Genomic DNA, 21,095 nt, shown 5'->3' on the forward strand with positions numbered 1-21,095 from the left:
ACGATGGATGAATTTAAGATAATGGATTTTCAGTCTGCTGTAGAAGTTCTCTAAGATTTCTGAAATGCTGTGACTGGCTTCAGACTTCTTGTGTGTGGGAAATGAACTGATGGGATAGAGACATGGGATTACATAAAATGTATCACATGTATAACTTACTGATCAGTAGGAATGTGTTGTATAACATTGATGTTATAGTGGAATGTAGCAATAGTGTGGTAGAAAATCTTGTTTTGGACTTCCAAGGTTGCCTCGTAAAAGGCAGGATTTTAAGATGTTTGCTCCAGAAATAAATTGTGGTGCAACGGATGAAGATTCAGTTGAGATTTATTTTAAAGACATATTAGATGCCTTTAAAATATTCTTGGCAACAGTCTGAACAGTAACGACTAACAGTGCAATTATTCCTACAGTTTCAGCTGTCAAAATTGTGGATGTAATTACAGGAATTGGAATGACAGTGCTCATTGCAAGGAGTAAACAAGTCTGAGTTCTAATAAAGACTTCTTTTTAAACCCATCACAGAGCACACAGAAATTCTGTGGCAGGTTATCTGCATCCCGTTCCAGAAAGCTTTGCAAGATCTCTGACTGCCAAGTTTGCGTTTGAAGGAGCAAAGTCATGACCGATTGTTAGAATGTTTTTAATTGCTGTGGAAAAAAACCAGTAACAAACCCAAAACACACACCCCACCCTCCCCCATGCTTTTCAGGGCTTTGAAAGTAGCTGGGCTGAAGTATGTGAAGCTGCAGTTATTTGTATGTAGGACAGATGCAGCGTAAACAGAAGCGGAGATGTCCTTAGCCTGTTCTGCCTGTGTGTCAGCTTAAACTTCACACCTCAGACTTCCAAATTTGTCAGTATTCTTTTCTTTGTTTAAATCTATTCCCAGGCTACCGCAAAACAGGACTGTTGTGTTGGTTTTCTGCGTATTAGAGAGATGGAAGGTTTCTGAGCTGCTCTCTGCTGTCTGGTGATGATGTTGTTTCAGTCTTTGAATGCTGTGCCCTTTTCTCTTCCCTTGGGTAAGAGATCCTTTGATGGAACTGGCTAGAAATGCTTGTTTGTTTTGATCAAGTCTCATCATGATCGGGAAACAAAATCGGTATGTGGGGTTTGTTAGGTTTTTTTACACTTGGGATACAGATTAAAATACTGATTGGTAGTGTTTTAATTGCTATGCAAGTACACGTGTGACCAGTGGACATAATATTGCCTCATATTGTTTTCAGTCCTTGTAGTTGTTTTCTGTGTAGTGGATTTTAAGTTCTCTTAATCTAAATGCTTAGAACAGCGACCAGTTTTGTGGGTAGAATTTAATTTTCTATAGTTTTGTGCTGGTTGCTTATTTCTACTGTTTTCTGTTTATTTAAGCAGACTTCATAATAATATAGTTGTGTGCAAAATGTGACAAGTATTGAATTGTTCTGTTCTTTTTCCAGTAATTAAAAGACTCCAGGAATCTATTGGTGAAATAAAAATGGCACAGGAGAAACTCACCATAAACTGTTAAGCAGAGACTGGGGAAGTATGTATGTAGTAATAATTAAGTTAAATCTTAGGAAAAAAAAGCATGCAATTGATATTGCCAAGAGGTTTCAGTGTAGCTAGGTGTAGGGACTCTAGGATTGTTTTTCCAGTTCCTGTTTAGACTCGCTACGTGAGTGTGAGTAAACCTCTCTTTGCTTGTCTTTGTATCTTTAAAATACTGTATCTCCCTACATCTTCAGAAGGCTGGGAGATTTAGTTAGTTAATGTTGATGTGCTGTTTTGTAGGTCTGAAGCGCTCTACTAAAGAATTGAGAATGAAGGCAGCCCTGGTTTTAGATTTATCACTGGGATGTTTTGATGCCCTCCTGAAAGGGGGCCCAGGCCCAGATTCGTGGCCAATAGAAATTATTTATTTGCTTCAAAAGATACTTATTAAAGCCATCAGTGCAACGTCAATTGCATTGAAGTTAGCTCACTGGAAAAGATGCTACCAAAACCTGTGACCGTTTCTGAGGAAAGGAGACATATTACAAATCTAATACTGAAATAAAAATTGATGGCAAAACCTGTGCTGCTGTCCCTGTAGCTACTGGTAATGGGGAAGCTGTGTGCGGAATCTGCCACACGAGGTCATTGTGTCCTCGGTTCTTGCTTCCCGAGCTGGCTGCGAGATCAGGGTTTAAATAGTGAATGGCTTTGGAAAAGGTAAAGAAGGAAGAGGTCACTCCCTCACTTTGCCCAAGCAAAAAACCGTTACACTGATTAATAAATACTCTACTGAATGAGATAGATCTTGATCTCTGGAGGGAGGGGGATAAAGCAAGCCTCTGCTGGATTAAGGGAAAGACTAGAAAAGGATGAGCTAACAGGGGGGGGTTTGACACCAGAAGGTCTCTTCCGTGCAGCCACCAGCTGTTTCTGTTCTGTGAGTGAACATTGGCGCGTGGATAACATTAATCCTGGTGTGTCTGAGTGATAACAGTCATCTAGCACTGAGCTCTCCTGTCCGAGTGCAGACAGCGAGTGATAGTAATGCTGGCAGCATACTGGGAAAATAAAACCATTAAGAATTCTACTAACTGAAGCCACGCACGGTACTTAATGTGCCAAATATAAGCCTGAACTGGGTATGGATCCACTGAAATTCTGATTGAAATCCACTAGTGACAAGGAGTGTGGATTCCGTACTGGGAGTAAGTGAAGTGATTTATTTTACCTTAGGGTGGTATTCAGTGCTGATGTGAAATCAATGTAATGTGCAGAGCCTAAAAGCCTAGGCTGTTGTGTGTAGGTGACTTTTGTTGTTCTTAGGTCTAGGTTTCAATCCATGGGTATAAATAATACGATAGTGTAAATAATAATACAGTGTATGCTGAAATAGAATATAAGGTATTGCCCACATCTTGGATTTCTGCTGAGTGCTTTTCCCAATGTTTTGGGCAGGGTGTACATTAACATATACATATCTCCAGAGTGTTAGGGTGATCCAGCTCGCACTGTTTATGTTTGCTGGCTAATGGTACTGCCAGAAAAAGGCAGTCAGTTCCTGAGAGTTACTGACAAAGATACTGCTGCTGCAGTTCATTCAGAGTACGTTCCTGTGCTTCCTCCAGATTTTTCACTGTTCTGCATTTTGTGCTTTTTCTCCCCATTTCCTTCTAAGTTGTGACTTGTCTTTTAATAACTACTAAAACCATGATCTCGTGCAAGTTGTAACAGACTTGTTAAAGCCAAAATTTCACTGGTATGCAGCCTACTTGAGGATGGGGCTTCTGTCTTTGTTCCAGTTCATTACCTTAGGTTTTCTAGTCGTCTTTTCTGAGCAGTTCTCCTGTGTTAACCCACCTGATTGCTGGGGCTCTTCCTAACTCCTCCTGGTTTTGTTGAAGGATAACTTGGAAAGTTTAGAATGGTCTCTGATTGCGTTGTGCATGATATACTTTGTATATGTTGACAAGTTTAGTCTGTAATGAGAAAAGTACACAGCCATTCTTTGAGCAAGGACACTGGAACAATTAGGCTTTGAATAAGGATACTTTGAGGATGCATTGCCAGCTTGGCAAGAATACTCAAGGTCCATGTATCCTTAACTGAACCACCCTCATTATAATACTAGAAATCACACCCGTAGGTCAAAAAGACCCTTCCCCAGGTAAAGACCCCTCCCCCGAGTATGTTTGATAGTGGAAATCGGTGTGTAACCATATTATAATTCTATGTCAATTGCTAACTTACCAGTGTAAAGAGGATGGATTTGGAAACTTACCAACTGTACATATACATTGCAAGAAGTCTCCTTAGGGGGGCTTGCTTTGTGGAACAGCACCTAGCCCTCAGCTCTGTGCAAACCTGAAATAAATGAGCGATGTCTCCCTGAGCATGTGAAAATTTTCTTCTTGCACACCGGGCCACAAGTCTGCTCTTCAGACAACAGTTTCAGCACTGTCTATGGCTGTATGCTGAGAGTGTGCTCTTTTTTTTCATTAATTATGTTCAGATTTGCCCCTGCTACTTTCCTAACACAATAGCTATTGCTCTCTGCTAAGTTTCCACTCACCTTTGGCTTTGTCCTCTCTGTGGGGCTAGCTGGTGGCCTTTACCCTGACCCTTTCAGCTGTGTACAGTGGCCTCAGGTCATCGACTGTTGTTGCAGCAGATCCACTGGTCTGGGTTGGCTGCCTGTGTCCCATCTGGGCTGCGCCTCGGGAGGAGAAGACCCGCTTTTATAGAAAGCAGGACTTCAGGTATCTGTTCCTGATCTGCAACGCTGCTTGTTTCACAAGGGTTTATTGCAATGGTCCAGCATAGCTGGGTAGGTATTTCATGTGTACTTGTCCACGGTTTCTTTGCTGTCTCTGCTTTGTTATTGCCTAGGGGATACGCACTTGGTCAACTGACTGATGAGTTTGTTCTCATGGGGTTTCTGTTGCAGTGTACTGTGACCATGGTCTGACAATAGCTTGTTAGAATCCCGTAGCTTTTACGGCCTGTTTTAACTGCAGTTCCTGCTGGAGCGTGCTTTAAATGTTCTGGTTTCTGAGTGATAGGCTTCATTTGTATTGTGACAAAGGAATGTAGCTCCGTTTTGTGGAATTGAGCAGGTTTAGGTCTTGGAGAGTTAACTGAAATTGTCTGGGGCTGGGAGCCCTCCTTTTCTTGGGCAGTGTCTGTTTTCAGCATGCCTCGTGCTATTGTGTTTGTGCTTACAATTGTGTATTTGTAGCTAATGAGTGCCCCTACTATTCTTAGACGTTCAGCTGTGAAGTACATATTGATCTCCCAGTTTCAGCTCTTGCCTGCTGAGATTTATGCTCTGTCCCCTTTGAACATAATTGTAGTTTATGCACAAGATTAGCCTTTTCCTTGGAGGACAGCATGAGGCTTGTGGCCAAGTGGGCGATTGTCCTGCTGCTTGGGGCTTCCCATCCTGTGCAGCATTTTAGTATGGGCAGGACTGAGTGATGCCAAGATGCTATGGCATGGTACGCTCTAGAAATTATTTCTGATTGTATCTGTCAAGTGTAATGGCTATATCACATGCTTAAACTTGTGTGATGCCGCTAGCATCTTGGTCACGTTTGTAGTTACCTAGCTCATGTAAGAAATGGCTTTTCATAGTGTCTGTTAAGACCTATAGTTAGGCTATGCATGCCATAGGGCTAAAGAATTTGTCCATGCCAGAGGTGAGTCACTAACTGAACATTTCTTTTTCTCCCAAGGCTGTTCACCCATGATACACTCAAAGTGATAATGCATCTTAGTTTTATGTTTTATTGATGTTCTGCACTTGCCCGTTGCTCTCAGATGAGGACATCTCCAGCAACTGGTTGCACTTTTGGCTTTAAATACTGCTGTTAGCATTGCTTCTGGAATTGCCTTTACAATCCAGTTGGAGTCATGTTGGCAGTAGGTCAGAAAGCATTGCTGAAAATGTGGCAATTCTCTGACTGCTTTCTGTGGAGCAGGGACTGAAGGTCTCTGGATCTGCAAAGTCCTCCTTTTAGTTGCTTTTTGTCAGGGCTTTGTCTCCATATTTGTTGTGCTGTCTTTGAGGGGGTTTTGTTTGCATGTTCTGCTCTGCTTGTCTCTAGCACCTGATATATCACGGAATATAACCTGATTCTCCTTCTGCAGCTGGACTGAACCCTTTGTGTTTCATTAACTTACAACAGCATATGCATTGGGTGCTGATACCCACACTGCTCTGTCTGTCGTTTTATCTCCTGAGCTCCTGCAGTCTGAGCCTATGTAATTAGGCTAAACTATTGGCTGTTACTGTACTGATGGTTGCCGTGGGTAGCTGTAGTTGGTTTAGATCTTTGAAGACATTTCTGCAAGGGATTAGATCTGTCCTACACCGTTTCCTGCTGGCTGGAATAGCATGTCCACTGAATGACGTTGCCTTTCTCTAGGGTCTTGAAAGTAGATGTTCATACTAGAATTCTCAGCCTCTTAATGTAAGTACAGATTTCCACTTCTGCTTCTTGATTTCAGGGTGTTCTGTTTGGGGTTTTTTTGTTTGTTGGTAAATTTTACTAAAAGTCTTTATAGTCTCTTTTTAAGGGAGCACTGTGTTTATTGAACATGGCAAGTAACTTGATTTTCCCCCCCAAGCGTTACTCCATGCAAAGTGTCTCTCCCCCCGCCCCCCCTTATTTGAGATAAAGAAAGCTGTATTTCTTCAATTTTTCTCTCCTGTGGCCAGCTTGGTGTATGGATTTCTAGACAAGAAAGCCTAGCAGCTAATGTTACTAGCAAGGTTTTTCCTAACATTCTGCCTTTCTGCCGTGTTTCTCAAAGTCAGTTGTGATGAATCCTGTTAACTTAATGAGCTACCAGCATATTTTGTGTATCATACACTGAATAACGTGTTAAGGCTGTATAAAATGCAGTTTGCTTTCCTTATTTAGCAGAAAACCTCAGCTGTGGCATAGCGTTGTAGGTGAGTACAGACAAATGAAAATACTGTGCTTTAGGTTTTGGGGTATCTACCCTGCAGGTTTCTTCATGAACACCCTTGGGTTTGGGCACTGCTGTGACCCCCAGTTTAATTTCCACTTTTTTTTTTTTCAGTGCTGTCTCTGACCTATGTTAAGACTTGCAAGATCACGGTACTGGTTAAACAATGGCTATTATGGCTGTATGTAGTTTGGTTTTATGGTTATTTTTGGTTAGTTTTGTTTGTTTTAAGGGGACATGTTTAATGTTTGTAAAATCAGCTTTAATTTGAAATAATAACAAAGCGTTAGTATTTCAAAGTCCTTGGTTCTAGTGTTGACTGTTGCTGAATCATGTGGTCTTGGACAGGTTGCTTTTCTGAGCATGACTCATTGGTAGCACCTGCACTGCTGATAGCAAGGAGTGCCTTAAGATTTGTTCTGTATTTTTAACCTTTTAACTGCTGCATGAGTAGTTGGGGAGGGGGGAAGGGGCTAGAGGCAAGTTCTTAGTTGCTGTATTTTAAAGAGAGGGAGTTGAGACATGTTTAAGCGAAAGAAATTTTGTTATGAGCCTGGACATAATGAATGCATAGATATACCTGAAATGAAAAGTAAGATGTAAACAGGTAATGAATGAGTATACCTTTTTACTTGAGTAAGATGTAAGACTAGCAGGAGCCAGGATGTGGTCTCCATAAGTGATGCTTGATGCTGCAAGAAACAGTCATATGGGAAAAGTAAAGGGTGGAATACTTGCGTGGGAGTTGTCAACTGACATGGAAAAAGGGGACTGCACTTAAAGAGTTCTACTGATACGATTTCTGCAAACTTTTGTCTGTAGCAATGGAAAGAGACTACAAATTTAAGAACCTTGAAAGATGAGGAATTGCTTCAAAAGGTGGTGTAATCAGCCCTGGTAGCAGGGGGTCCAGATAACAGCGATGAGGTGCTGTCAATCTTAAGTAAACTAGTGACCAGGAGATGTTTGCTGCTGATATGTGCTTGATGATAATACCTGTCCTCTCCTGAAAAAGGGTAAGATGGAGAATGTATGGGTTGAAGAATAACTGGTTAGTTTAAGAGTTTTGGTGCAGCGGAGGCAAGGTGGGTGATATGAAAGGCTGGTAACCGTTCAACAAGAAGAATGGAGTGAGAAAAAGCTGGGTGCAAGGAAGAGGCAAATAAAGCCTTTAGTGATAGCCAATATCGCACACTAAGGTTAAATTGGAAAATGAGTCCAGCTCAGGCTGAAGTTAAATATGCTAACAGTAAGTAACATGCTAGGTTTAGAATACTTTGTGATTAATCTGATTTTGTCGTGACGCATTGTAAATCTAGACTGTCTCCATGGTATTCAGCAAATCTAATGTACTCTCTAGGGTACAGTCTTAGTTGTGCTAGGCCAGGTATTTTATGTATTGATTTCTTTTTAAGAATCTGTAGGCTTTCATACAGAGACAAGTTGTTTACTGATTTCAGAAAGACTGACGAATGGTCCAGGGGCAATCCTGCTAAAAGTGTTCCTGTTCGATCCCACAAGCTGGAGGTGCAGACAGATGTTGGAAAGGGAGATACTCATATGGTAGAGCTGATTCTCTTCTTAATGATACGGCCTTTACAGTATTTTTTGTCTGGCAGGATATGAGAGAGAACGAGATGCCCTGGACTAAATTTTTGGCTCGTGTTCATTATTGAAGCTTCATTTCAAAATAGTTTCACAAAAATCAAACCAAGAAACAGAAATCAGAGATGGAGAAGCTTTCTGTCTTTACAGGAAATAGCTATGCTGTAATCCAGGGTGAGATTGAGGTATTTGCAGGCTAGCTTTGAAGTAGGCTATTGCTAAATGGAGTCCATTAAGATCTCTGTAGCATGCACAATCCAGCAAGAGTCTTGGGAAATCAGACTCGGGTGACTTGCGCGCACCAGTTGGGGCGAGTGGGGCTGTGCTGTCAGCAGGAAAGCATGCGCTGTTTCTGCTTCAGCAGCAGTGTATGATGCAGACATTCTTTTTGCCACAGTAACATTTCATCAGCTTGCTTCTGCTTTGTGCGAGTGATGAGAGAGGAGAATCGCACCCACAGGATGGTATTTTTTGTCCCTTGGTGGCCAAAATGAAGGCTCTTGGTTTTTTTGAGAGGTCCGTGATGGCTGGCAGATTTGGAACTTGTGGACTAGCGGCTCTTAGTTCTGGTTTAGACTGCTTTTAGAGGTGGGATATACTTTTATGGAACCAATGTAAGCTTCCTGAGAGAAGGCCCCATTTCTCTGTTAGCTTTTGCAAATCCTTTGACCCGCAGCCTCAGGAGTCTGCAGCCTGCAGCTCAGAGTTGGTGTTGTAGACCATTACTACTAGTTGGGCATTTTCTGGGAGAAGGGGAATTAGTTGTGTCAAAAGTGGTGGAATTGGTAAGTATTTTTACTGTGCATGTGGAAAACTACGTGACCCTTAAACCAGAAATGGGGAAAGTAAATACTTTAGGAATGTCTTACTTTAATGCCCTGAAGGTGTTCTAAGGAACAGTGAAATGGTACAGTCCAAGTAAGCCAAGTGTATCGTCTACATGCTGCCTATATAGATTACTAGTGAAACATGCCTTATACTAGTTAGGAGGTGTTCCATATATTTGTAAAGAGTGTGTGATTTTATTACAGTAACAAAGCTGAGCTCAAAAAATGGTTTTGAAACCTAAATTAAGGAGTTCCTAAGACTGCCATCTGCTAATGTGACAGTGCTTTACAAATAAAGTAGTAGTATCCCCCCCTTTTTAAAGAGTACTAAGCTGAGACAGTGTGGAGTGGCTTGTCCATTTCCTGTGTGACCTTGGGCATCACAGATGAGAACAAAATCTGTTTTGAACTTGAACTATTGCTTTGGACTTTACTGTGTTCCTTATTGAAATGACTGAGCGAGGGGTGGGAATGGGCAATGACCTGAATAAAACAGAATGTGTCACGTAACACGCTGAGTGAATGAGTCAAGCAGAGACTAGACCAAGTAGATTTATAGATGTTAGAAGGAAATTGATTGGTGAAATTTTACTTCCAGGTTTGAAATAAAAGGTCTGTTTGGCCATGAGGTTTGTTGTTGTTGTTAAAGAAGAGAAGGATAAAAATTGATCTGCTTTTGTGTAGTTGACAACAATACAGATAAGTGGAAAGTGCCACTTGGACACGCTTGAAGAGCTATCACTATATCAAGTTTACATCCCGTACCTGATAGAAGGAAACAGAGATGGAATGCAGTTTAAGGTAATGCTGGTACTGCTACAGCTGGAATGATCTGTGCAGCTAACCTCTGTTACCTTGAGCCATTGCCAAAACTTCAGCATTCAGAGAGCAGGTGGGTGCCGAGTTCCTGCCTTGCCAGTGACATGGCAAAGCCTTTGTTCTGGCTCCTGCGTGCTAGACAATTGAGGGAGCAACAGTGGCAGAAAGAAAAGGCAAGGGTAAGTCCCTTGAGAAATTTTAATGTCTTTGCTTCTCCCTCTGTGCCTGTGTAGAAGGTTTGTGTGCCCTGGGCCACGTACAAAGGGAAGTACTTGGTGTTTTGCTCCTTATAGATGATGGCTGATGGGGCTAAGGAGACTTGCTGTAATCCTACCGTGGCGATGTAGTTGATCACACTCTACCATATCAGCTCCGCCTCTGGACACTGGAGATGATAGGACAATGGCGGTACTAGAGCATTATGCGAGTAGGAAGAATCAGTTTTAAAGGGGCTAGGTGCTCCAGTGGTCTAGTTGGGTCAGGTGTTTACACCCTTGGTAGACTTAGTGAATAAGAGGTGCTTTGAAGGGGAACTACTGATATTTTTTCCTTTGCCAAATAAGCATAGGTTAAAGAATGAAGGAGGCCATTACAAATCTGGCAGGCATTTTTGTCTTGCGTCTTCTGCTGGCACAGTTGTTTCTTTTGAAAAGATCTGTCGGTGCAGGTTTTGCCTAGGAAGACGGGAGTAAGCTCTTATAGCAAGATTGTGTTTTCACCAGGAAGGGCTACACTCACCTGACAAGCCCTTTGCTGCCATAAAGCAAGGTAAAGCTATTGATGGTTAGCCCACAGCATAGACCTGGCCTCAGTGTAAAGGTCTGGGCAAAGCTATTTATTTGAACTAGGTCTTAGTTAAGCACATGTTGTAAGAGCATGAGGTTTGTTTTGTTTTGTTTTTTTCCTGGCATGTAGCGTATCATCAAGGAGAAACCCATCAAGTTAGTGTGTGTTTGTTTGATTTTTCTAATAGCATCTCCTAGTCAGGAGAACATGCTCAGAAAGGACTAAGAAAAGTAATTTTTGGTCCGAAACTTGACAGTGCTTTTGAGCCTTTCTTATCTCTGTTTCATGTCTTTAATTTGGAAGGGTGAAAGGGAAAGTGATTTCTAATCCAGCTAAACACATCTGACTCCAAACTTCGATTTGTTTGCTTGAGAATGAGATACGCAGATGAGCTGTCTGTGTAAATGTTTAATGAAAGAGGTTAGAGTGGTGGTTTGCTCTGACACTCGTACAATTTGAAGTATTTGTATTGTGCTTTGGGTAAGAGTTGTGTGTTTTTTCTCTTTTTTCTACTTGATATTTTAATTCTCCTGGGTTTAAGAATAAGTGTATTCAGTTTTTTAAAAAGTCAGTGATGGGAGATGGATAAATGAGATGTTTAACACAGCTTCTTGAAGAGAGCATGTGTCTGAACTTCTGTTTTGTGAGACAGTTGATGTCCCCCACTTCATGTCACTTGTCAAGCAGTGACATCATAAGGGACAGAATTGGGCTGATTCTTACAGCTTTGAAAAAACTGATTTTAGGAATATGAAAACAGTGTTATAGAGATACTGCAATATAAAATACACTGCAAATATAAATAATATGGAGAATTGCCTTTGTTTCTGAAATATGTATATGTATAATACTTGGAGTTCCATTTTACCCTAGAGCTCTTTGCTTTTCTCCTGTCAGTAAGGAACTCTGTATGTTTAGATGTTACCTAAGAAAAAGGAAGAAGGTGTTACGACTTCCTTGTAATTAATGGATTTGCTTAGAATTCATGTCGAGTGGGTAGTCTCTCTAGAGGCTAGTGAAAACCTCCACCCCAGCCCATTTCTGATTTCTTGTTGTGTCCTAACTACTCTTACAAATTGCTTACCACAGCACTCTGCTTGTTGCCCCTGGCATATTGTTGCAGAAACCCCATCTCCAGTGATTTGTAGCAGTATTCTAATTAAATTGTTTATCGGTGTTCATCTGTTTGTTTGTTTAAAGCTGAATGCTGTGTGAGTTAGATAAATGTCTTTTGAGTGACCGAAAGAGCAAGTTCAGAGGCAGTAGAGTCACTAAAAGGTTTAATTTAAGAACTTAAGAGTAGCTTTGCTGAACTGTGGATTTCTTTTGATAGAACAGGCTCCATCGAAACAGTAACTAGTAGTATTTTGGCCTGATTGTACATTGGCGTGAGTGAACTAGTTTCTCACATGCTTGTAGCACAGAATTTACTATTGGCACAGTCAATTGGTCAATATTGGATCTGTCAAGAAGTTGAATTTTCCTTTTTTGTTACAAAGGCAGCCTGTGGCCTTTGTAATCTTTTTCTGCAGCTCCATCCTCCTCAATCCTTCAGCATTTGCTTTGATTTCCATGACTTGTTGGCTTTGCTTGACATCTTTGTGGAGTTTAGCCTTCTGGGATCAAAGGGGTTATATCTAAATATTTTATGGTTTCAAGTGGGGACTCTGCCAAGAGACTTACTGAGCCCTCCCTCACAAAAGATTTTTTTTTCCTTCTACTTGGCACAGATAAAATGATGTAATTGGGACTCGTGTAACTCCCTATTAGCTCTACTAGATGCTTGGGTACCAGCTAGAAAGGAGCAAAAGGGATTTCCTTCTACTAGGTTCTCATCAAGTTGACCATGTCATTTGAGGTTTGTTGGGCAGCTCATGCTTTTGTATGACTTCTTGTTGGGTTTATTTTCCATAATGATTTGGGAAAGCTGATTTTTTTTCCCCCCCCTCCCAGTCCAGGAACAATTGCTCATCCTTTCCCATCACTGAGGCAGCTGGTTGGAAATAGGCAAAAATTTCACAACTTTTCGAAGCCAGTTGTATTTTTTTCCCTGCTGAGAGCCCTCTAGCACTCTCCTTATCTGTCTTAAGAAGAAAAATGCAGCCTGTGTTAACATGCTTAATTTCATTTCTGTCTCTGACTCCACCTACCCTAGCACAGTTCAGGATCATTCTTTAGTCTTTCTTGAGGACTCTGTGTGATTGGGGCTTAATCCTGTGCCCCTGCGTCATCAGGGGGTATCACCTCACTTTCTTGACACCTCTCTGTGTAAACTGTTGTCTCAGTGATGCTTAGATTTGCAAAGGAGCATAGCTTCTGTGTGAGCACATAAGGTGAAGTTGCCTGGGCTTTCAGAAATGCTTCCTGCCTGACAGTGCCTGTTGAGCCCCTGACAGATTTTTGCCACATTCTGCATGGGCTTTGGAAGAAACTTCTAGGTATTGCAGTGCTTCTGAAAAAATGTGCCTGCAGCATCTAGACAGGGCTTGTAGTCAGTCAGTGATTCCAAACGCTGAGTATTGCGCTGTGACCACACATAACATAGTTACTACTCAGTAATCATAACAGCTAATTATGGTTTCAGTTTTTGCTGTCTCATGGTTGCCTTTCCTGTAATCTCTTAGTACATGGGCTATGGGTTTTGGTTTTCTTATGCAGAAAGATTCTCTGAATGTTTTCTCTGTAAAAGCCTGGACAACTCGTGCCCATCTCAGATGACTGGGAACCAGCGGGTGCCATTGTACATGTCTACTCCTGGTGCCACCCCTCCCCTGCTCAGGCAGCAACCTATCTGGACTTTTCTACAATGTCATCGACACATGCAGTTAGTCTGAGAGTCTGGTATACCCTCTGTTGTACCGGCGCTCTAGTGAGGAAAAAAAGCTGTTACGTAGAGGCAGTTTTGCCTTACAGATGTGGAATGGAGGTAATTGGGGTACCCAGCGTAGTAGTGAAAGCATGGCTGTATACCCAGGCCATTGCCACAGGAGAGGACTGAAGCAGAAAGTCATTCTGAGGTTATTTAGAGCTTTGGGGTTTATCAAACTGAGTTTAAGGTATCCCTAGGTGAAAAGGAAAAATGGAAAGCAAGCTAAGCTGTTTACCCAGGCCCCCTGAGCTGAAAGCCTCAGAAGCACCTAGTGTATTGTGTGAATGTGAACTGCGCCAGCTGTGGAGGGTGGCAGTTGTGCCCTGGGCCCTTTGCAACTGCCTTGCACTCCTGTTTGGGCTATGGATGCCTTTGTTCGCTTGCTATGTGAATATATGATTAAGCTCTGGAGCTGCATTGCTGCAAGCTAAGGAGGCTGGATCGGCATATTCCTGTTTGGTCAGTCCTAACCTAAGACATAAATCTTGTGGTTTTTTTGAATGCCAGACTGTTTGCTGCAAGTTTCCATGCTAGTACTGCCATATACTGTCCATTCTTATGCTCTGGTGAGCTACGGTGATGTGTGCTATCTTTGTGGTTCAAAGAGGGCACTCTGATAATGGTTAAATGCTCACGTCCCCCCCTTTCCCCCCCTCTCTGTATGCTGTAAGGCTTCACGCCTGGAGCTTGCCAGGCAGCCTGCCCCGGGTGTTGTGCGTAGCAGGCAGGAGTAGGGAAGCTCGGCTTTAGGAGAGGGAGCTTGAGTAAGGCAATGAGATTGGGAAGCCTGGCAGTAACTCTTAAGCCAGAAGATAACTCTTGGTTTTGGTTGGTGGTCACTCCTTAAGCAAACATTTGAGAGCTTCAGCAAACTGGGCCTTGCAGCCAAATTGTTTGTTGAGGATGCTGGAGATGGGTGACAGGATTGGCTTGTTCTCTGTAGCCTTGGTGGGCTGGGCTATGTAGGGAAGGGCTGTCAGAATGTGCTCTGAGTGGAAGGAGGCTAACTCCTGAAAATCGTTCCCATACTGCTGTACTGATCCTTCTGAGAATTGTCCTTGGTGCTCAGCTTCTGGGTTTCCCAGACTCGGCCACAGGCTGAACAGTTTTGGGCACATGCATGTGCTTTGTGGTGGGTTTTTGTTCCAGTTGGTTACTGCGGCCTTAGGGCTTGTCTTTTTTTCTTTTACTTCCTCTTTTCTCGGATGAGTGTGCTTGAGGAATGGACTGGCTAATCTGATGCTTTAATGATAGCCAAATAGCCTTGGTCGCTCTTGAAGTTCTAGTGGCACGACCACTTGATTTCATCCATCCCCTTGAGAGTCCTTCCTCCCTTTCCTACCCGTTGAGAAATGGGGGTGTGTGTGGTATTTGCTGTATAAGCAAGGATAGGTAGCAGCAGAAGCCCAGTGGTTCTGACACAATAATGATCTAATTGCCTTCATCAAGTCCCACAGTTGCTTGTCTTGGCCACAGAGAGAAAAAGAACTTTTTGCTCTGTGATAATAAGCTGGTTTGGTGTCCTGATGGGAATCCACCTCTAGCAGAGCCCCAGGGCCTGCACAACTAATAGAGAGGAGTTTTAAGCCGAAGCCTGGCTCAGCTGGCAACTGAGTCCTTTTTTTTTTTTTTTTTTTTTTTTTTTTTTCCCCTGCAGTTTGGCCATGGGCCCTTTAAGAGGCCTCTGAGCACAATATAAATACTCTCTTTTATTTGTCATAGGCATCTGTACAGCTCCTGGTATGGCTGGCAGTATCTGAGACTCTTGCAGTCCTCCAGCATCTGCTGCTGTAAAGCTGGAAGGTGACTTATTCCAGAAGTACAAAGAAAGAGCAGAAATGCATCAAAGGTAATGGAGGAAGCCCCCAGCAACAGCTGCCGTCGTTTCTTTCTGTCCGATCCATAACCAATGTGTGCTTCAGCTGTACACATGACTTAATATTTCGGTTGGGCACTTCCAGCTCATGGTTATGTGACGGGAAGAGAGGTAAACCATAAACTGGTTCTCTAGTGTCAAGGTAAAGGGACATCCTGCAGTGTGTTTGGGATTTGGCTGCAGACTGAGTAAGTGTGCCATGGCTTAGAGACTGGTGGGAAAATATCCTGTAGGAGGAACCTCTGTGGTCCTGTGAACCTAAAGGAAAGCGGGATTAGATTCTTGGGTTGTTCCATGCCTGAGTAATGCCGCAGAAGAAAAGGGAAACTGGTCCCTGCAGAGTGTAAAATGTGATGTTAACAGTGGGACACTGTGTCCGTGCTACTGTTACAAAAGGTTTTAGCTCAGAGACCTGTCAGCATTTAATTACAGTTGACTTTTAAAACAGTCTTTCTGGTAGGTAAAAGAACATTTTATTATTAAATCTGCACTTCAGACTCAGGAATTTTGAATGTTTGAATTGGTTGCAGAGGCAATTAAGCACCTAAATCCCTTTTGAGATGAGATCATGCCAGTTCTTTCTGTAACAAGGGTGTACAGTGTTTATTCCTGCTTTTTATACAACTGCCATTTGGCTTTTTTCTTTTTTTTTAAATTGTCTTTTGGCTCAGCTAACTAAAGCTAACCTCTCTTCTTTTATTGCTACAGCCCTGTGACTGTTGCTTTATAATTATAAGACACCTGGGAGGAATTTAGTCTAACAGTGATCTTCCTTCAACGTGTTGTTACATCACCCATGAAAAGATCAGAGAGATAACCCTTTGTCCCAGGTAAATTTTAGAAAGTAGAGCAGCATAAGCAAGCTGGAATTGCTGTTTTGCAAAAACAGTGTGTAGGGTTCAGCAGGGAGAGGACTGGGTGACCTCAAATGAAACTTGCCTCAGAGAAAGGAGATGTCCCACTGATGAAGTCTAAGCTTTGGAACAAAAAGTCCCAGAAATAGTTAGCCATAGGTGGTCTCCTGAGAACGTGTAGCGAGATGGGAACTCATGGGAATGCTGCTGTTTAAAAAAGTCCCTTTGTACTATGGTTTCAGGTAACAGCTAAGGTGTGCTGGAATGCTAGGTGTGATCCCCAGCTGACGAATGACCAGAGCTTGGATACAGACTCCTTAGAATTTTTGGTCCCAGCTCCCAAGCAATCTAGTGAATGCCCAAACCAGATTGATCTCAAAGGATTGTACTGTCCCACAGTAAAAAAGGGACAGTTTATACCGCAAACCTGAGGAGTGTCATCTGAAAATTACTGTGTTGCTCTCTGTCTTGAGGTGAGAGTGGTTAAGATCTTTGGTGATCTGAAGTGCTCCAGGACCAGCAGATTGGAAATTCCTTGTTTGAGGAGCCCTTTAGCTCTTAACCTCTTAAGTGTGGAGGTCCCTTAGTCACCAACAGGTTTCAGACCAGTGGCCTGCAATGATGAAGGGAGCGGCTGACACCTCAGAACTGTCAGAAGCTGTCTGGTTTGCTGTTTTCTTAAGTTTGTTTCTAGTTAGGAATGTACATTTTAACACGGACTTAGGTTCTTGGTCAGCGCTGGATTCTGTAAAGCTTGCAGCTATGGAATCACGCAATGTGAGGAGATACCTGATGTTGCATGGTTTGGTTTTCTGATGTAAACGACTATTAATGCATAACATAAATGATAGGGGATTTTTTGCCAAAACTTTTTGTTTACATGTTACTTAATAACGAGTCATACTGATACACAGCCCTACTACTGATTGCAGGTGGCTCACAAACGTTTGACTCCATTATCTGATTATTCTTGGTATTTTCATCGAAGAATATAAAACACCGTGGTCAGGGACTCCTGTGTGGTTCTCTTTCCAAAACTCTTGCTTGGAGACTGCTGAGGAAGTGTGCCAGCTCTTAGATATAGGAACTTTTTGGTAGAATGACCTGTATTAAGTAATGGTTTGAAGGTCCCGGCCACAGGAGAATATGGAAGGGATATTTGTGGAAAGTGATTTAAATGCTGACTGAAAACAAGAGACTCCTAAAATGTCTGAAAATTACCATCATTTGTGGTTATTTGCGTTGGTGGGGTTTATCCCCTGTGGAAATGAAGCCCCACTTTCTCAGGGAAATAACCTGCCCAATTGAAACTGAGGGAGTTGAAGTACTTCGGTATTTCTGAGAAAGCCTCACAAGGTGGATGCCCCTTGGAATGGTACTCGGAATTAATTCATAGCCCTGGAAGGCGTTGGCTGAGGCAGGGGCCGCTGGATGGTGCTGTTGTCTTGTGGTTGACCGGCATAAAAACTGGTTACTTAAGAGACATGACCTGTTCCTAGGGAAATCCACTAGAAAACTAGTTTTAAAAGTTAAGTATCTGGCATTTGAGAATGGCAAGCATGGTGCTCATGTATAACATCTTTGTATCATTTTATGAGAAAGTCATGTCTCTTGGTCAAGAAGGGAAAGCTAAAGTACCTTGGCTACTTGTGAGCATTTGGGAGCTGTATTCATGAAGGCTATAGGACGGTGAGCAAACAAGTTACCACCACCACCAATCTGGATAAAACCCCCAAGCCTGACAGGTAGTAGGGTAAGGGTTTAGTTTAAACTGATGTCTTTGAGCTTCCACTGAGATGTAAATTTTTATTTCAGATAAGCTGCTCACCTGAAAATCAAAGGAGCAATGAATAGTTAAAAAGGAAGGAGAAGTCAGAAGTTGTGTTTATCCCAGCGAGCATGAGCGAGTGCGTGTACCCGTGCACCGTAGGAGGGAGTCTACACACAAGCTTTTCAGAGGTAGGGAGTAGTAAGTCCTGAAGAAAAAACTATGTGTGTGTACAGCTTCTGAAGTTACTGAGATCAAACCAGAAGCTTTTCAGGGAAATGCGATACTCGGCTCTGTGAAGACGTGCATGGTCTGACTTCATTCCTCCTTTTGGCCTGGAGGAGTGGAATTGCAGAGTTTGAGCCTCAGATCTGCTGAGGCAAATGCTGTTAGGCTCAGGGCTTGATTGCACAGAGTGAGGATTCAAAGTAGGACCATGTGATTCCATTTGGCTCTAGGTGATGGTTTGAGGCAGTGTCCTGAAGGAAAGTGCTTTTTAGCGGAAAGATTTCAAAATGTAGTTTGCTCTAGTGTTGTGACAAAGATGTTGGTCAAGAGTTGTTTTTTTTTTTAAAATATGATTAGTGCTTTTGAGTACCATTGCTTCCAGGTGCGTGATCTGGGATAGCTTAAAGGGTCTGTCTTTTTTTTTTTTCTTGTTAGAAATAAAGAAGGGGAAGACACTTCTTCAAAACCTATCGATGTAAAAAAAATTAAATAAATCAAGTGCATTGTTTGACTTGAGCTTTGGGCTTCCTCTGTCTTAAACAGGCCATTTTATGTCATTTTATCTGCCTTTTACCATGCATTTAAAATAGGACCATTGCTAATTGCCTGCTTGGTTAGGAGTTAAAAGGAAAATTAAAGTAGTGTTTCTGACATACTGTGTATGTTTAAGGCATGGAGTTCTTTCAGATGCAGAGAGTAGCACTGGACTGCTTCCAAAATCCAGTTTTAGTAAACTCTGTGTGACTTCAGAAAGGAACAATTTCTTCCTTTGTTTTGTTGCTGTTCTCATAAAAAGAGTATGTATCTGTGTATGTATGCCTATGTACGTGCATGTGTGTGTTTCATTACCACTTTCTGCAAAGTTTTTGAATACTGACTGTTGTGACCTCTGGATTGTAAAATCAAGTTGCAGAATGTCTTAGTGTAAAGACTGACTTGCTGCCTCTTTTTTTTTTTTTCTTTTTTTAATTTTTTTTCCTCCTGGTCCACCAGTTTGGATAACTATTTCCAAGTTACTTGAATCCAAAGGGTGTTTGTGAAAGCTGAGAAGACAGAGTGTAAGCGTTTACTGCCGGAATTTGGGACTAGCTCATGGCCTGAGATGGAGTGCTTCAGATGCAGTTAAGCTTCCAGCACTTTGTTTTCTCTCTGCAAAAGCTGTAGAGGATGTCACCTGTGGCTGTTATGCCCCCTGGCATTCAAGGAAGAGCTAACTCTGCCTTTTCAGCTCACAGTCCTGGCATTCCTTTTTAAAAATTCCTGACTGACTACTCGAAGTTTTCCTTGTTCATGTCTGTGCAAAGATTTAGGAAAGTTATTAGGAGCTAGTGATAGCCAGAGGGCTGATAATATAGCTGAAAGTGATTAGATGGTGCAAGGTGTCACTCTCTTTCTGCTTTTTAGAGTGTGTTGCCAGCTATTTTGCCTGCTTGGTGGCACTTGGACAAAACATGGCTTAAGAGCAGTGCTTAGTGGTACAAGCAGTATTGTTTTGTTACTTACCGACTCACTTTGTTTTCTCCGGTCTCAAATGAAAGATTTTGGCTACAGGTGTTCTTGTCACTATGCCTTCTGTGACCTTGCAAATGAAGTTAGCGTGTCTATGGGAGAGAGTGCCTTAAAGTTACTGTGGGAAAAATTTTGAAATACGGTGTGTTCAGAGTGGCAGCGGGATAATAAAGATTCTGCTCAGCCAAGCAGAAATGCTGATTTCACTTTAGGGCAGGATCAGCTACATAGCAATGAGCTCACTCTAGCTTCTAGTGACGGAATTTCAAGTTGTCTCACGTTTAGTTAGTGTATGGAAGGTAACACTGAGAAAGTAAACCTGCTTTCCTTGCCCTGCTCCTTTCCTTTCTTAGCCAGGGTGCATCATGATGTGCTGGTTCTGGGCCACGCGTCTCTGTCTCCCTGTCCTGGCAGGAAGGGCATGCGTGCTGTACAATACGGCTTCCTAAAGCCACTTGGGTTGCTGGCTAGAGGGAGCTGTGTGGGTTAGGAGATGCTGCTGGTAGAGGGGTAAGGAAGTGAAAGAGGATGTGGGTCACATTTTTCAAAAATTCTTGATCACATATGGGTTATGGCACGATGCCACTGCAAAAGTAGACGGCGCTTCACGTTTAGTCATGCCCGGTGCTTATTATAGTTCTGTTGTGGGATTCCAACAGCATGCCAGCTGCGAGTGCCTATCATTAGATAGTCATCCCAGCAGTGGAGTGATCCACCTCCTGGGTGGGAAGAGCCACTGACAGCTGCCCGGAGACACTGGGTGGGAAAAGCTGATGCATGGACAAATGACATGCTAATCCCAAGTAGGGAAAGGAGTGTGATGCCAGCCATGCAGGACAGGGATCGTTACAGGCCTTCCTCTACTTCTGCCCATGTTGGCCTTGCTCTCCCAGATTAGTAAACACTTGGGCAAAAAGCATGAATAGAAATAACATAGCTGGGAATCACTCTGCTATGCCTAAGTGCATATGAGGGTTGTTGGGAAGGTTAATGCGGGTATTTCTGCAGTGTAAGCTGCGTGCAGGAAAATTCTTCTGCCCAAATTCCTGCTTGCTTGCTGAGCTTTGACCGCAAGAATAGCAAAGAAAAGCATGAGAAAGGTCTCCAGGGAATGAGCAGCAGGATGGGTTTAGGAAGGATGAAGTACTATGCTGAAGTTTGCTTTCAGCAGCTGGTATCTTCTAATATGAAATTACAGCCTGAAATGTAGACAAAGAATATAGAAATACAGTGATGAAAGTGACTTTAAATCCTAATAGCTGATTTTGCTTTCTGTTTTTAACTCAGCCCAGAGTTAACTTTGAATTTACTTATGTGATGAAGACCTCATAACTGCCTCTTTTTGAGGATCAGACTGGCATTTAAAAACAAGCTTAAGTGTATTTATGTAAGTGTGATGCAGAGCATTCTCACCAAACTGTTAGAATTTCCTTGTTGACTGTGTTTAATTTGTGGCCAACTGCATTTAAGAATGACCTCTTCCTCATGGGATATTTAGTGACTC

General features: G+C 42.4%; 1 protein-coding gene across 2 annotated transcripts in view; it reads left to right on the top strand.

Moving 5' to 3' along the window:
* The first annotated feature begins 69 nt into the window (after positions 1 to 69).
* The window catches only part of SLC4A4 (solute carrier family 4 member 4), a 236,799-nt gene continuing 215,773 nt past the window's right edge, over positions 70 to 21,095 (top strand). The window contains exons 1-2 of one of the 2 annotated variants that reach the window (XM_055797671.1): positions 15,957 to 16,062; positions 17,902 to 18,045. The gene's annotated coding sequence lies outside the window, so the exon portion shown is untranslated. Of the gene's footprint in view, positions 857 to 15,956; positions 16,063 to 17,901; positions 18,046 to 21,095 lie in introns of those variants that run through there. The other variant, XM_055797669.1, reaches the window with a different exon arrangement.

Source organism: Falco peregrinus, chromosome 2, assembly GCF_023634155.1.
Source record: "Falco peregrinus isolate bFalPer1 chromosome 2, bFalPer1.pri, whole genome shotgun sequence".
In the NCBI taxonomy this organism is placed as follows: domain Eukaryota; kingdom Metazoa; phylum Chordata; class Aves; order Falconiformes; family Falconidae; genus Falco; species Falco peregrinus.